The sequence below is a fragment of the Astatotilapia calliptera genome, chromosome 4 (assembly GCF_900246225.1).
Source record: "Astatotilapia calliptera chromosome 4, fAstCal1.2, whole genome shotgun sequence".
In the NCBI taxonomy this organism is placed as follows: Eukaryota; Metazoa; Chordata; class Actinopteri; order Cichliformes; family Cichlidae; genus Astatotilapia; species Astatotilapia calliptera.
Genome location: NC_039305.1, coordinates 144,926 through 162,272, shown reverse-complemented (window position 1 = coordinate 162,272; position 17,347 = coordinate 144,926).

The following is a 17,347-nucleotide window of genomic DNA, read 5'->3' as shown; positions in this document are numbered from 1 at the left end:
CACTGCTCACCTAATGCGGAGTTTTTAATGGTCAAATGCAGACCTTATTATCTCCCCAGAGAATTCACTTCGATCATACTCACTGCCGTGTATATACCCCCCGATGCTAATGCTAGGTTGGCCATGAAAGAACTTTCTGCAGCCATTAACAAACACCAGAATAAACACCCCGAGGCTGCTTTTATTGTTGCTGGCGACTTCAACCACACCAACTTAAAGACAGTCCTCCCCAGATTCCACCAACATGTCTCCTGCCACACCAGAGGAGACAAGACTTTAGACCATGTGTATTCCAACCTGGCTGGAGCCTACAAAGCCACACCCCTCCCCCACATTGGACAATCGGACCATCTCTCCCTGTTCCTCACACCTCGGTATTCACCACTCATCCAACGTGTGAAACCTGCTGTGAGGACAATTAAAGTGTGGCCAGAGGGGACAGACGCAGTGCTCCAGGACAGATTTAAAAACACAGACTGGAATATGTTCACCCACACAGACCTGGACCAGTACGCCTCATCTGTACTGGATTACATCTCCAAAACCACAGACAGTGTCACCACCCAGAAACGGATCACCATGTACCCCAACCAGAAGCCTTGGATGAACCGGGATGTTCGTCTCCTCCTGAAGGCCCGCAACACTGCCTTTAGGTCAGGAGATGCACACGCCTACAGTACAGCCAGGGCTAATCTAAAGAAGGGCATCAAAAAAGCCAAACACCATTACAAAAAGAAGGTAGAAGAACACTTCTCCAACTCCAACCCCCGACGCATGTGGCAAGGACTCCAGACCATCACAGACTACAGGACCACCAAACCCTCCCCCGCATCCTCTGATGTCTCCTTCCTCAACGAGCTCAACAACTTTTATGCTCGTTTTGAGCGAGGGAACCCCACAACCACAACCAAAGCAGACATGACGCCAGACCACCAACCTATGACTCTCTCCCCCACCGATGTAGGAGCGGTGCTGAGCAGGATCAATGTCCACAAGGCTGCAGGCCCTGATGGCATCCCTGGGCGTGTTCTCAGAGCGTGTTCTGGGGAGCTTGCAGGAGTGCTCACAGACATATTCAATCTGTCCTTGGCCCACGCTGTGGTACCGGCCTGCTTCAAATCCACCTCCATCGTCCCGATACCCAAAAACTCCAACCCATCTTGCCTCAATGATTACCGCCCAGTAGCACTCACCCCCATCATCACTAAGTGCTGGTCAAGAAGCTGGTCAAGAAGGCTCACCAGCGCCTCTTCTTCTTGAGGACTCTGAGGAAGAACCACCTGTCCTCAGACATCCTGGTGAACTTCTATCGCTGCACCATCGAGAGCATCCTGACCAACTGTATAACAGTCTGGTACGGGAACTGCTCTGCCTCGGACCGGAAGGCGTTGCAGAGGGTCGTGAAAACTGCCCAGCGCATCGCCGGAGCACCACTTCCTGCCATAAAAGACATCTACAGGAAGCGGTGTCTGAAAAGGGCTGGGAAAATCATCAAAGACCCCAGTCACCCATCACATGGACTCTTCACCCTCCTGCCCTCTGGGAGGCGCTACAGGAGCCTCCGGACTAAGACCACCAGGTACCGGAACAGCTTCTTCCCCACAGCTGTCAGACTCCTGAACTCTGCCTCCTGACATCTGACCCACGTTAAACTCATGGACTGAACATACACACACCCACAATGGACAACTGTACCCTCAAACACAATAATAACATGGAGTGAACCACCACTCACAACCACTAGCACTTTATATAGCCTCTGTAGAAACTATCTACACCCTCACTTATCTTAACTGCACTACTGTATAGCTCTGTGTAAATAATCATTCTGTACATTCGATAATCTTTAATCCTACAACTGTTTACAACTTGCATAGTTCCCATTTCTGTATAGCTGTATATCCCAGATTCTGTAAAGTTATTTATTTCATATTCTGTATAGTTTTTCATATTTATATCCTGTTCATATCCTGTACATAGCTTGTACTCACTACAGCCTGTACATACTTATAGTTATAGAATATTCACAACATACTTCATACCGTGTACATTATAACATACCATAATAGACCCATTTCTGTAATATACTCACATATCTATATTATTGCTAATATATATTGTAATATATCTATATCACTAAAGCACTTCTGGATGGATGCAAACTGCATTTCGTTGCCCTGTACCTGTGCATGTGCAATGACAATAAAGTTGAATTCTATTCTATTCTATTCTATTCTATTCTATTCTATTCTATTCTATTCTATACAGATGACCAATTCAATGTGAATATTAAAATGGCAAATGCATTGTCGGTCATACATTTCAATAGTAGAAGCCTATATAAAAATTTTCTAAAATTACAGAATGTTTAAGTAAGTTAAAAAAGTTTAATATAATTGCAATATCAGAAACATGGCTCGATAATGAGAAAGTTAGTGAAATGGGACTGGAAGGATATGAATTATTTACAATGAACAGGGTGAATAAAAAAGGAGGTGGTGTTGCTTTATATGTAGATAAAGTTTTGAAATGTAGTCTGATTGAATGCATGTCAAGCACCATAGATAACATATTGGAATGTGTCACTATTGAAATCCATGTTGAAAAAGCTAACAATATAATTATAAGTTGCATCTATAGGACACCAGGTTCATGCCTTGAGATATTCAATGAAAAACTTGCTGCTATGTTTAGCAACCTAAATGATAAAAAAGTGCAAATAATTTGTGGTGATTTTAATATAGATTTGCTAAACCCAAATGGACATCAGAAAACAACAGATTTCATCAATACAATGTATAGTAACTCCCTTTCCCCTGTAATTATAAAACCAAGTAGAATAACAACTGATACAGCTACATTGATAGATAATATATTCACAAATAAAATTGACCATGAAATAGTAGGTGGACTTCTTATAACTGATATAAGCGATCATCTTCCTGTTTTTGCAATTTTTCAAAATTATTTTGGGATTAAAACTAAACAAAAGAATCAAATATTTGATATGATACGACATAGAACAACAAGAGCCATTGCTGCCCTCCAGGTGGACTTAAAGGAACACAATTGGAATGAGGATTTTGCAAATGAAGATTCAAATAGTGCATATGATGCATTCTTATCAACTGTAATTTCACTATATGAAAAACATTGTCCTTTAATGAAAATCACTAGAATGCATCACAGATCCAATAAGCCATGGATCACAAAGGGGATAGAAGATGCATGTAAAAAGAAAAATAATCTATATAAGAGATTCATAAAACAGAGGACAAAAGATGCTGAAATAAAGTACAAGTTATATAAAAATAGATTAGTAAATATTATAAGAACAACTAAGAAAGAATATTACCACAAATTATTGGAGCAAAGTAGTAACACACAAGAAACATGGAGGATATTAAACAGTCTAATCAAAAAGGGCTCAAAAAATAAGAATTATCCAGATTATTTTAAAAAAGATAAAGATATTGTGCTTGATAAAACTAAAGACATTGCAAATTAATTTAATGATTTCTTTGTAAATGTTGGCTTTAATTTAGCAAAAGAAATTCCAGAGTCAAGAAATAATAACAACCTAAATAAACATATTACTCAGAATGTGTCCTCCATGTTTATTGGTGCTGCAACTCATAGAGAAATAATTAACATTGTGAAGACATTTAAAAATAAAAAGTCCACTGACTGTTTTGGTATTGACATGATATTAGTTAAAAGTATTATAGAATATATAGTGCAACCTTTCGCATACATTTGTAATCTGTCCTTTCAAACTGGTGTGTTTCCCTCACAAATGAAAATAGCAAAAGTTATTCCAATCCATAAAAACGGAGAGAGATGTCAGTTTACCAATTATAGGCCAATATCACTGCTCCCACAGTTCTCAAAAATTTTAGAGAAGTTATTTGTTAATAGACTTGATAAATATATTGAGAAGCATAATCTCCTAAGTGATAACCAATATGGCTTTAGAGTGAAAAGGTCCACTTCGATGGCAGTGATGGAACTTGTTGAAGGGATATCTAATGCTATAGATAATAAGGAATATACTGTTGGTATTTTTATAGACTTAAAAAAGGCGTTTGATACAATTGATCATTCTATATTAATGAATAAACTAGAGAGATATGGCATAAGAGGGATAGCATACAAGTGGATGAAAAGTTACCTGGATGAAAGATATCAATATGTCGAATTCAATAATGTAAAATCTAAGCAGTTGAAGGTAACTTGTGGTGTTCCTCAGGGCTCTGTGCTGGGCCCTAAATTATTCATATTATATATAAATGGTATATGTAGTGTTTCCAAACTGTTAAAATGTGTATTGTTTGCTGATGATACCACTCTGTACTGCTCAGGTAAAAACCTAGAACAGCTTCTGACTACAGCGGAAAAGGAGTTAAATATATTAAAAAACTGGTTTGATGTAAATAAGTTATCATTAAATATAAAGAAAACAAAATTGATTATTTTTGGCACTAGACAAATGAAAAATGTATCTAAAATAAGGGTTAATGGAATTGAAATTGAAAGAGTGTACGTAAATAAATTTCTTGGAGTGATAATCGATGATAAGCTGAGTTGGAAGTCTCATATAAACCATGTGAAAACAAAAATGTCAAAAACCATTGCTATTCTCTATAAAACAAAGCATGTCCTGAACAAAAAATCATTATACACACTTTATTGTACTCTGTTGCTTCCATATATGACTTACTGTCTGGAGATATGGGGTAATGCATATAAAACGAACACTCTTCATATTTTCAAGTTACAAAAAAGAGCTATAAGAATTATAAACCAATCAAACTATATAGAACCAACTAACATTTTGTTTATTAATCTGAATACCCTGAAATTTTATGATTTAGTTGAATATAAAATGGCACAGATAATGTATAAAGCACAAAATAACTTGCTTTGCCGCAGTACTCAGAAGCTGTTCAAAGTCAGAGAGAGTCAATATGACTTAAGGGGAACAGATTTCTTTAACACCCACCTGGGTGTGCTCCAGTTTTTCCTTTGGAGCACCTTGATCAGAACCCAGTCACCGGGCTTTAGTCTGCAAGACACTGGAGAAACATCATCAGGTTGTTGATTATGTACAATGATCTCTTTGTTTTCTAACAGCTTAGACATCCATTCTGCTAATGTGTTTTCTCTGATTGCTTTGTCTATTGGTTGACTGGTAATAGGCAGTGGAAACGGCCTGCCATGAATGATTTCAAATGGAGTTAGTTTATGGGAGCCTTGTGTTAAGCGCATCCACATTTTCACTAAACCCAAACATTCAGGCCACGGCCTTCCTGTTTCTGCCATGCATTTCCTGAGCCTTTGTTTTATAGTGCCGTTAGTTCTCTCTACAAGGCCTGCGCTCTGAGGGTGATAAGCACAGTGGTGTTTTATGCTGAAACCGAGTGCTTCAGAGACCTTAGTGATGACATCATTTACAAAATGAGTGCCGTTGTCTGATCGTATCAAAGCTGGGATGCCATATGTGGGTATGAAGTGATTGCACAGGCACTTTGCTACTGAAATTGCATCTGCCTTTTTCACTGGATAGATTTCCGGCCACTTTGAGAACACGTCTATAACCACTAGGGCGTATTTTGACCCTTGACATTCGCTTAGTTCAATAAAATCCATATGGATTGTGTGGTCTCAGGTTTCCCTGAGCATTATATTTTTGACACGTCATGCACGTTCTGACAAATTGTTTTGCTGAGGTTTCAAAATTTACAGTGTAGAATTTACAGTGTAGAAATGAGAGTTGACAATACTGGTCAGTCCCCCCGTTGACAAATGCGTACAGCCATGAGTCACTAATGCCGCCATCTCGTGGAGCGATTTTGGCAACACTGGCTTGCCATAACACATCATTAAATCGTTTGTCAGAACTGCACCGTGTTTTAGCCATTTTGCCTGCTCTGCTGTGCTTGCTGCTTTTTGTTCATTTTTCAACACATCCAGTGGAATCTGATGTGTGTTTACTGCCATCAATGTGATGTTTGCCTGTTGTGCCGCCTATTTTGCTGCTCTGTTGTTGTATTGTTGCCTGTAGTAATGAAAGAGTCAGTAGGCGTTGTAAGAGGTTGGCATGCTGGTTTGTCAGTTGGTGTAATCATTCCTCTGTTATGCCAAATTTTTTGCAAAATGATGCACAGCAGAGAAAACATACTGGCTGTCTGTATGTATGTTTATTAGTTTGTCTTTGTGTATTTAGCTTTCGCGTATCACAGCTATCAGCTCAGCGCTCTGTGCAGGACATGAAGAAGAAAGTGGTTTTGCTTCTATTATTTTACTATCTGTGGTTACTGCGTAACCTACACAATTTCGGCCTGTGCTGTAAGGTCAAATGCTGTTCTCCTAGCTTCCACACTTGCTGATCATAAGGTGGATCTGGGCCTGGAGTTTGTTTAAATCTCAGAATGTTGTGATACTCGGTCGGTTTCTGGCACTCAGGTGTAATACCAGAAAAGAATGGCATGACTGCTATCTTAAGTTTTGTCAGAGCGTCTCTACCTAGCAAATTTACTGGACACGACGGGTCATATATGCATTTAATAAAGCACCTGCGGCCACTTACTGTGTGTACTAGTTCTAAAAGGGCAGTTACTTGTTGTACAGTTGTGTGGCCTGAAGCTGACTTTACAACTAATTTGTCCTCTACTCCTACAATCTCGTGGGAAGTGACCTTCCTCTCCACGGTTCTAGCAGGCGTTGTCTCTATGTTATCTGCTGTTTCTGCGTGGCTGTCTGCGGCCTTGGTGTTTGTGACTTTGCTCGCCTCTCTGTTCCTGATAGCCACCTGCGGATTAGTGTTTTAGTCTGTTGTCAACACATCAGCCTTATTTTTAAGTTACAGAATGCTTCTTCTCCTTTTTTTTCTTTTTTGTTTTTTTTTTTTGTTTTGTTTGGGAGAATAGATGCAACTCTACATTTTCACTTAAGGCATTTTTAGGTAATTTCTAGTTCTTCAAACAATTCATGGCTCTCACACATTTCAAACTTTCAAGTTAGGGTTGTTTCCCATTTATACATATATATATATATATATATATATATATATATATATATGTGTATATATATATATATATATATATATATATATATATATATATATATATATATATATATACATATACATATATATATATACATATATATATATACATATATATATATACACATATATATACACATATATATACATACATATATATACACACATATATATATACACACATATATATATGCACACATATATATATACACACATATATATATGCACACATATATATATACATATATATATATATATATACATATTTAACTTTGCATTGCTCACAGCTCATAGCTCAGCTCTAAACCTAGGCATTTTTCAATCATATGCCTAATCACTATGTGTCACTGTGATTCTCAAGTATTGTCACAAGTTCGTTTAAATTCGTTTCCAAAACCAACAAAATAATCAAACAAAAACAAAAAACATAAACGTGTCAGGACACAAAAGAAAAAAGAAAAATGCTGCCACCCGAACAAGGCAGAAGTCTGCATATGTTGGCTTGTAATAGCATGCAGCTTGTAACATGGTAGACTAATGTGCCTGTGTTAATTCAGCTCCATATTATTGTGTGAAGTTGCACTGGGTTGGGAGTGGTTTTGTGTGTGTCACATTTTTGGTGAGCCAATGGCTGGAATGAGGTTGGACTAATTAGAGGCAGGTGTACTTGATTGCACTGATACACTGGTCTACTTATAGCCCACACTACAACCACTGCTGTTTTGTTTTGTCTCTCTGTGCAGGTATGTAATGTGATGAAATCAGATATGATTGGGATGGATTGGTTTTGCGCTATGAATTTTATATTAAGTGTGTCGTTTTGTCTCTCTGTGCAGTCCAGGGCCTATTATATGCCACAGCCTAAAGGCAGCAGGGTTGCAGAGGCTTGAGTGACCACTGACTATATGCTTGCAGGGTGGTGGGTCTCCAAGGACAACTTCTAACCCTGTTAAAGGCAACATGTGGGGTGCAACTTGGCCGTGTGGCATAGCTGGCTCTGGCCTTGGGACTGTGTGTTTTTATACAATTCATAAGTGGGACACTGGACTGTTTTATCTTTTATCTCTTGATATATTTTTCGTCAATAAATTATCTTTTAGAATTTTATTGACTGTCATCTTTTTGCCCACGACTGAGACGGTTGGTCAGACCTAGAGTCTTTCTTTGGGTGTGTTACAGCAGCTTCTGCTCTAAAAGAAACAAAAAAGAAAAAGAAAAGAAAATGTGGAACATGCTCATCAGCTTAGCAGTGTCTACATATTTAATTCAGCTTCTCAATCCTGTAGTTTTAGCTGTTGTCTACAGGGTTTTGCTTATTGGTTGTTATTATAGGTGTGCTCTATATCTCAGCAATGTGTCATTCTAGGATGATAGGTTTCAAGCTGGTCAAGTGCCTCTATGCACTTCATTAGTTTAGTTATTCTCCGTATTGTCTTCATCTCACATGTCATTACATTGAGTTTCAGCAAACCTTAAGCTTGATGCAGACTACTGCTTAACAATTATCCACCTCACATCATAACCGATTAAGGTGCCTCTTCATATTAATATTATGTCATTGTTAATATTATCCTCTTTGTCTTATATGACAGCAATAGCATATTATAATATTTTATCAGTGTGTACCACTATACTACTCCTGAGCCAATTTGATAGTTAGGATCATCTTATTCAGCAAACAGATAATTTTGAATTCATCCAATCTGCGGTCACATTTGTTCTCTCTGTTGCATGGCGGACCAGGCAGTTCTATTATAATATATTATTTATATTTTATTTTGTATCCATCAAGGGCTTCAGATGACCTGCAGAATCATCCTTTTCCCAGGGTGGAGACAGTTACCTTTTCACACACTGTCCTTGGCTGAACAATGACACAGCCTTAATATACCTTATTTATTTTATTAAAATATTTTCGTGTGAATTATTTGCTTTATATTCATTTTATACATTGTGGGCATGGTCATCATGCCAACTGTGTTTCATTGATAATATCACTTTACAGGTTGTTATCCTTGCTATTATTAATATCAAATACTCTAAAGATAATTTCTACTGTAATTTTCCCTTTGTTTATCTTTATTTCGTACTTTTTATATTTATATCTACTCAGTGGGGTCTGTTTTCAACCCTTTTAAACTGCCTCAAACTACTTTGATCTCTATTTTCACTTAAGGGATTATTATGTTCTTCCTGATATGGGTGTTGCTGCACATGCGGCTGCAGGAATGAGTGATGGTTTACTAAAAGGATTGTGGACACTGCACAGTGTCTTGTCTTCTGGTTTTACTAAACTGGCAGTTGGATTCTGTTCTTCTGACTGTTTATATTTTGTTTTCTTAAATCTCTCTCTGTTTTTGTCCGGCGTCTGGACTTTTCTTTTCTCACCACTGCTCGTCAGCAGGAATGAGTTTTAATTTCACTTGCTTGATTACCCATCTTATTTATGTATTTACTTATTTTTGTTTATTAAGTAATATATACACGATACAGCTGCTATCACCTTCGCTGGTATTAGAGACGAGAGTGGTTGCTCACACGCCCTTCTACTTTCGGACTATTTCCAAAAGCGGTGTGAACTTTACGAGACGGAACTCGACCGTTCTCTCAACTCACCAGCACGTCAGTGAATAGCAGTAAAAGGAAAAACACAGTAGGAGCAGCTCAGTCTCTTATTGGACCGTGAAAATTCAGCTTGCTCCGTTAATTAAAACAATACACACACACACACACACACACACACACACACATTCACAGCTTCGACGCGCGCGCGACCGGAACCCTTAAGATAAGGGGAGCTCCCAGAGCTACTTACTCCCTAGACCCAGTCTAGACCCAGCTGGGGGAGCTACCCAGAGCTCCAAAGCTACCAGTCGACGAGCTCCCAGAGCTACCAGTCGACGAGCTACGCTACCAGTCGACGAGCTCCCAGAGCTACCAGTCGACGAGCTACTTCCGCTATTTTAAATTCCCTGAATTCAAAATGCGCTTTTACGCAAGATTGTGTCAGTGTGTCTGTATCTACCTGGTCAGTGTCGCCGGGTCTGGTCCACCTCGATCGGGTCCCACCACCGTGGGTCGCTTTCTAAGACGTTGGCCAAGACCCGAATTTAAACGCTCTTGGACTTTTATCACACACCTGGTGTGTGAGCTGTCGACAGACGAACAACGTGGACTGGTCACGGAGATGGGACACGATGGAGGCGCTCCGGCTCCGAAGGACCAAGAAATGTTGGGGGAAAACTCTGTAAAAGACCCAGGAGAAATAAAGACACAATGAGACAAAGTTACTTTCTTTATTTAACGTGTACACGGGTGAGCTGCTAAGAACAACTCACCCCATGCACAGTGGCTTGGTAATTTTTATAGGCACAGAGCACAGAGACAGTGAGAACAGGATAACAAATAATAAACAGATAAAATAAAACAACTCCATATATGGTGCTAGTCTCGTCAGCAGAGAGCTAGGGAAGATAAAACAATCTAAAACAATATGTCCCAGAAAGTCTGCTGGGAAAGTCTAAAAACATAATTCTAAACTAATCTAACCATAGGCAAAGGGCAGACAAAAGGCATCTTTGTACATTTAAAAGAAGGTAAAGAAACATAGAATCATTTTTCCTGTAACACAAGATGAGGACAAATATAAAGCAGAGATGTGTTTCTGTTAGAGGATTTAACCTGTGGAATAGTTATGACAGTGATTTAAAAAGGTGTGGTTCATTTTCCTTGTTTAAAAATATGTTTAAAAATAGAGTATTAGAAAAATATATAAATCAAGAATGAAAAGAGCAAAAAACAAAACAAAAAAACCTCTTGATTCTTTTGCTTTGATGTAGTTACTTATCTAAGGTGGAAAGTTTTTTTTTCTTGTTTGTTTGTTTTGCTTTGTTTTATTATTTGCTTCGAGCCCTGTGTACAGGAGCTGCATGCAAAAATATCTTTTATTAAAGGGTTGGCGTAATAAGCAAATGCTTCAGCCAATATCTTTTGATTAGCCTTGTCTCATGCTTTCTTGCTTTGTGGTAGATCTTTGTTCTGTTTTCACTGAGATATTTTAATGCTAATCAATAAAAATCAAATCAAATCAAAAACATCATCTATAATTGACTGAGACAGGACTCTCTTCCAGACACTAAACCAAGGCACAATGTACATTTCAATTCCTTTCATTTTAACCCTTGTATGGTGTTCGGGTCTGTGAGACCCGTGTTCAGTTTTTTTCAAAAGAAAAATTAAACAATTATTTTTTCACGTGTAAATGTGTTGTGTCTTTCCACTCACTCCACTTGATTATAACTGATTTATTTATAACATTTTATATAAAAGAAAAACGAGAAGCACATTAATTCATAAATGTGATGTAACAAAGGTAAAGGGAAAAAATTAACCATGTTTGCTGTTCATATGTCTTGTAATTGGGATGAAGTAAACATCTGTTGAGTAATTTAACAGAAAATTGTTTGATAGTGTTAACTTGGAAAGCCAAAACTCTAGCGGGTCCACCAGACCCATGAACACTGGCTGAGTAACAAAAATACGAACACCACACAAGGGTTAAATATGTTTATATTGTTCATCCTGTAAAATAGTCAGATGTCTGTTCATATTAATGTACAGAATTCACCTGCTTGCTGCTACTACTGCACATTCACCCAGTGTGTGTGTGTGTGTGTGTGTGTGTGTGTGTGTGTGTGTGTGTGTGTGTGTGTGTGTGTGTGTGTGTGTGTGTGTGTGACGCGCGGCGGACACTAAAGCGGTGGCGCCAGAATGTCACGCTAAAAAGAAAGATTCTTTAAAATACAAGGGGGAGCGAGCGAGTCAGATACCACGGGCACAGAGAGTAAGCAGGTCTGATCAGAAACAGTTTATTACTGGGCCAGAGAGCACAAATAAAAACACCCTTAAAATGTACGTAATAAAATGTTTGCTCTCTACTAAAAACAATTCTAAAACCCATAAAACTACCATTTTCTACATTCACTAAACCCCCCCCCGCTATAATTATGCCACATGTTCATTATGGGTCCATCAGCAGGCCAGGAATTCCTCCTTTAGAGCAGAGTCCACGCCAGCCCCGTCTTCGGCAGGCAAGAAAGAGCCACCCATCTTCTTGTCCTTCCGCTGGCCCATCACTTCCCAGTCCGGCTTGCGTTCTGCACCCGAATCCATGATGCGACCACCGCCACAGCTCCCCTTGTGTCGGTGTCCTGTAACATAACAAATAGGGGCCAGAACAATGGTCCCAGAAGCGGCCCTGGCTCATGGCCATGGTGACCCTCTCCCAATCCAGCTGCACCCAGTAAACAACAGTAGAGACCCTACTCACAAATGCAGGCAGAGGTAAACCTCTGCCCTGCTGCCAATCACACGCGTTGTCTCTTACTGTTGCCGTTCCATGAGGTCAGGACTTGGTCGCCGCATCACACTGGCCATCTTGCATTAACCTTCCAGTCTGGGGCCTCTCTCTTCAGTGCTCAGCTAGCCTGTTTTTAAAAGGTCTTTACACAGCTGATGGGCCACCTCTGGACACACCCCTGCCTCAGCAGGTGGTCCCTATCAGCTAATTTGTCCCATGTGCAGCCAGTCCACAGTGGATAAAAACCATGTCACATACACTGAAAAAAAGGGACTGGCCATCTCTTGGATTTATGTAAGCATCTTGCATGTATTTAACACAATTGCCTCATGTTTTAAAGTTAAATGTAACTATATAGTGTAAAAACTACATGATATGCAGAAAGGGTGTATTAAATTGTTCATATCATGTTCAGGTGAAGTAAGTCAATAAGATAGCAACGTTAAATCTCGTGAAACCACGCGTGATTTCATCTCGCGGGCTTTGGATCGTGGTTTAAAAAAGGCATCCATCTCAGTCAAGTCGAGCAGCCAACTCTACGTTTTTGGTATGTCTTGATTTTTTGAATTAATATTTACCATATTTCAGCCAAATGTAGTTAAACGTCTAGAGTGTCGCCATGTAACATGCTAAAAAAGAGCCGTTAGCTTATTTGCTGTTTTATCTGTTGTCAAAGAATTGGCGCTTTTTCATTTGAATTTGTCTTTGGCACAAGAGCCGTAATATCACATTAAACCTAATTACGAGGCACTCATAACATAATTTGGTTTTCTGTGTGAATAGATTTGCCAACTGACTCTTCAGTTACATTGTGTATTTACTGCACCATGGTGTTAGTGAGATTTTGGACATTGAACAGCTTTAGCTAATATCATCAGCAGCATTATGCTAGCTTACATCCCTACCCCTCCTGCCCTCACCTGCTGTCCTTTTGTTTTTGTTTTTGTTTTTTTTGCTGCACATTGAGAGACGACCTCTATTCTGCATTTCACCAGGAGTCAGCTGATGGATTGTGGGTTCAAGGTGTTATGGTAAGAAAGTATATTCTATTTTCGTTTCTGTAACTTAATTATAATGGGTTTTTTATAATTATTAGGTGCATGCATACTCACCCTATTAATACAACTGAGAAATCCAAAATCTGCCATAGGTTTAACTTATACCTGTATGTATTGCCAGAAAGGTGATTACTGGACTCGCATTAATGCACACTTGAACTGAAATGAGGTTGTAACTTGTGGGTTGTTGGGTTGCAAATCAGAAACAAACATCTTTGGATTTTTTTTAATCCCATAAGATCTGGAAACACAGTTTTTATTCAACAAAACATTACTGATTAACCAAGCACAGTGCCTGCTGTTATTTCAAAATAATTTTATGTCATTTCAGATAAAATGCAGCATTCCAGTGCATCCCAACCATGCCTTTACAGTCAAGGTTTCTGACGGAGCTGAGTTTCTCTCTGACAGTCTGCTGAAAGTGTTTGCAAAGTGATCGGGGGAACAGGGCACAAAGCTAAAGGATGTAGCTGCCATTATGACAGTAAGAACTTTAAAATTCTTTAACTACAAAGTGTATATGTATTGCATTAGGTCAGTAAAATTTTTATGCTACATCCATTGAAACAGTCAACTATTACCTGTGAGTACTGATTCCACTAAAAGGATGCCATAATTTTCGTCATGCATTTACTGGCCCACTGAGAAAAATTTATCTTTTTTTAAAAATAAATGTTCTGGAAACTATATATCCATAAAGTTGATGTCAAACAGGAACTTTTGATATTGCTTTGTAGATGCTGGTGTTGCATGTTGACTGGTTTAAAAAGTCAAGAGTTTTTGTCTGGGATCATTTTCTTCTGTGCTACTGAAAAGTTCACAAATCTCTGTTTTCTTTGTTATAATAGTCAAGGATGACATTAATGCTCGGAGTCCCTCATCAAAGTGCTCCGCATCTGTGTGAAAGACAATTGCAACATCTTGGTGCAGGAGTTCATGGTGAGTGTTTTATGAGTAGATTGTGGATTTGCAACCTTTAAAAATGCATTTAGTTATCCACTTGATCCTCATTGGACTGGTTAGGACCAGTAGTCCTCTTTAATAATTTGAAGTTCACATGAGGCCTGGTAGTGAACTCGGCCACCGGCCCTTGAGGCCCCACCCCCACCCCTGTATTAGGGGTCACATCAGTGTGAAAAAACTTTAAATTTGTCATTCTAATGAACAAAGGAAAATCCCACCAGTATTTACATTAGCTTTTGTTTGAAAAAAAAAAAAAAAAAGACCAACTGACCAACAGCTAACCAAATTGTGGGGCTGAAAGTCTAAATTCTAACATCTTCTGAGTGACATAGCCTGGATTTCTGATGGGCCGGTGTCTTTCTAACAAAAACTAATGTAAAGCATTTGAAATTATTATGTTTTTCACCCTCTCTTAGAAACTCTGTTAGACCATGAATGGCAGCATGGCAGGCCACTCTTTGGCTATAGCTATTTACTATGTTGCTTGCATTGGTTTAAATTACTCTAACATTAGAACTGGTAGATTCAAAAGAGATGAGTTTAAAAAGGAATCTTAAAGAAATGTTTTGTGTTTAACCAGGACTTGACTGAGGCCACTGCACAGATTGAGAAAACCACAATGAACATCTGTCTCCAGAGATGCGGCAGGCAATGACTTTTCTGATGTTGTTCTTCAAGATCTGGATAACGTGACCTTTGCAGTAGCCATGCTGTTTGGACCTTTTTTATTCCTTCAACATGAGTTACCCATCACAACTCTGCTACACTTTTGAGGTGATTCAATGGGTGGTAATGGAGTTGGATGCAACTCAGCTCTCAAGAAAAGCTCACAACTAAGACAAAACTGCTCCTGCAACGAAGCTCACTGTTATGCATGTGAGGTGACCAGCTCTAGGTGAGAGGACATTTAAATCTCACACTTGTTCTGCTGCATTTTTGAAGCTCAATTCCAGGAACGGATCGCAGGGTTCATTTTTATATACTCTGCAACTGCCATGAGGACGAGCTGTTTTTTGTTGTTGTTTGTTTTTCCTTTTGCTCTGTACAAGTTCTGTTTGTCTGTTTGGCAGCATTTTTAAATTTCTCTTTTTTCTTTCTTTTACTAGTGAAGAGATGTAGCGTGAACAGTTATGCAGTCTAAATATCCCATATGGGCCGTGTGAAATGTTATTTTCAGTTTCATTCAGTTGAAGTAAAGAACGTTGAATATTTCTAAGTGTGCTGTTTTGAACCAAGATGTCACAGTATGATCAGTGCTGTAATTTTTGACAGTCACTGTATCAATGTTATTTTTGCGTCTCTTGAATAAAGTTTTTGACCTGCAAGTGCTAATTTCTTTAGTTATTGGGGTAAAATGGGTAGTGTTAATAGGAAGGTGTTTGCCAATTCAGTAACCTAATTTAATGTTAATGGAAACTAACATTACCTCAAATTGTTTAGTTATAATTGTTGTTTAACTGAATCTTGATGTCAGAGGCCTTAAATAGAATGTTTTGATTTGTTCTTTCCCAACATTTTTCAAAAGAAACAGTCTAATTTCTTTGCTGCGATTGATTCCAGAGAACACGGAAGAACTGACATTATTTAACTGTTGATTTATATAGATTCAGTAGAGGAGTAATGTCAGTTTAATTCTTTACCTACTGCAGTGAAATTAGACATGTTGTTTTGAAAGGTTACTGGTGGATGCCAGCAACCATCTTGGAAGAGAACAATACAATCTGTTATAAGGCCTCCATTTGAAAATTGTGTATTTGATACTAGAATATAATAGCAAAATGTAATTTGAAGATAACATATAGTATTTAAGTGACCAAGTAGTATTGGGTAAAAGTTATTGAATCGTGTTGGGATAACGTGAAAAAATTGTGAAGGATTAAAATATTCCAAGAGCTCAAATTACTTCATCAAAACATGTTTAAGTCACATTTTATCAACACAAATTGCACAGGTTTATTGAACATGAATAAATTGTGTTAATTTAACTCAATTGTTTAAGTTGCTTCCAAAGCAAAACATCTGTGTGCAACAAATGTCCACCATTGAATTAAGTAAATCCAACAACATATTTTTTTCAGTGTAAAACACTAAAAACCATGCAATAGAAACAGAATAAAACCATGCAAATAAAACAACACTCATAAATAAACACTAAAAATCTGAATAAAAACAATATACAAGATAAATACAAATTTCCACTGTGTGACATGTGTATGTATGTATGTATGTACGTACGTATGTACACACATATATACATATACACACACACACATATATACACACACATATATATACACACACACACATACATATACACACACACACACACACACACACACACACACACATACATATATACACACACACATACATATACATATATACACACACACATACATATACATATATACACACACACATCCAATAAAAAAGGTTTATCATTGATTGAAATTCATTCAGAAATGTTTAACGAATGAGCTGTCACAACTTTCAAGTACAAAGTTGTTATGAAGTCTGTCACATTCCCCCCTTTTTCTTTTTTATCCTTTATTTATTTATCCTTCTTATTTCATTGTACTGTATATTGTTACTCTTATTTGCCTTGTATGTCTACTGTACAAACTGAACTGGAATGACTGACTGTTCGCTTTATCATTTCAATAAAGTTTGGGAAAAAAAACCTCTTCGGCCGCTCGCTTTTGCCGTATTTTGCGGCAAAATTATCCACATCCACCGCCGCGCTATGAATTGCGGGATATATGGGACCACGAAGCGTGCACCGGACCACGCTTGATATTTGGGGAAATCGACGGCGCATTTGGAGTATGCATTTGAATCACACTTAGAATTGGGACATCCGTCGTCGCGTGGCGGTGACGTAACCGCACTTAAAATGCGTAC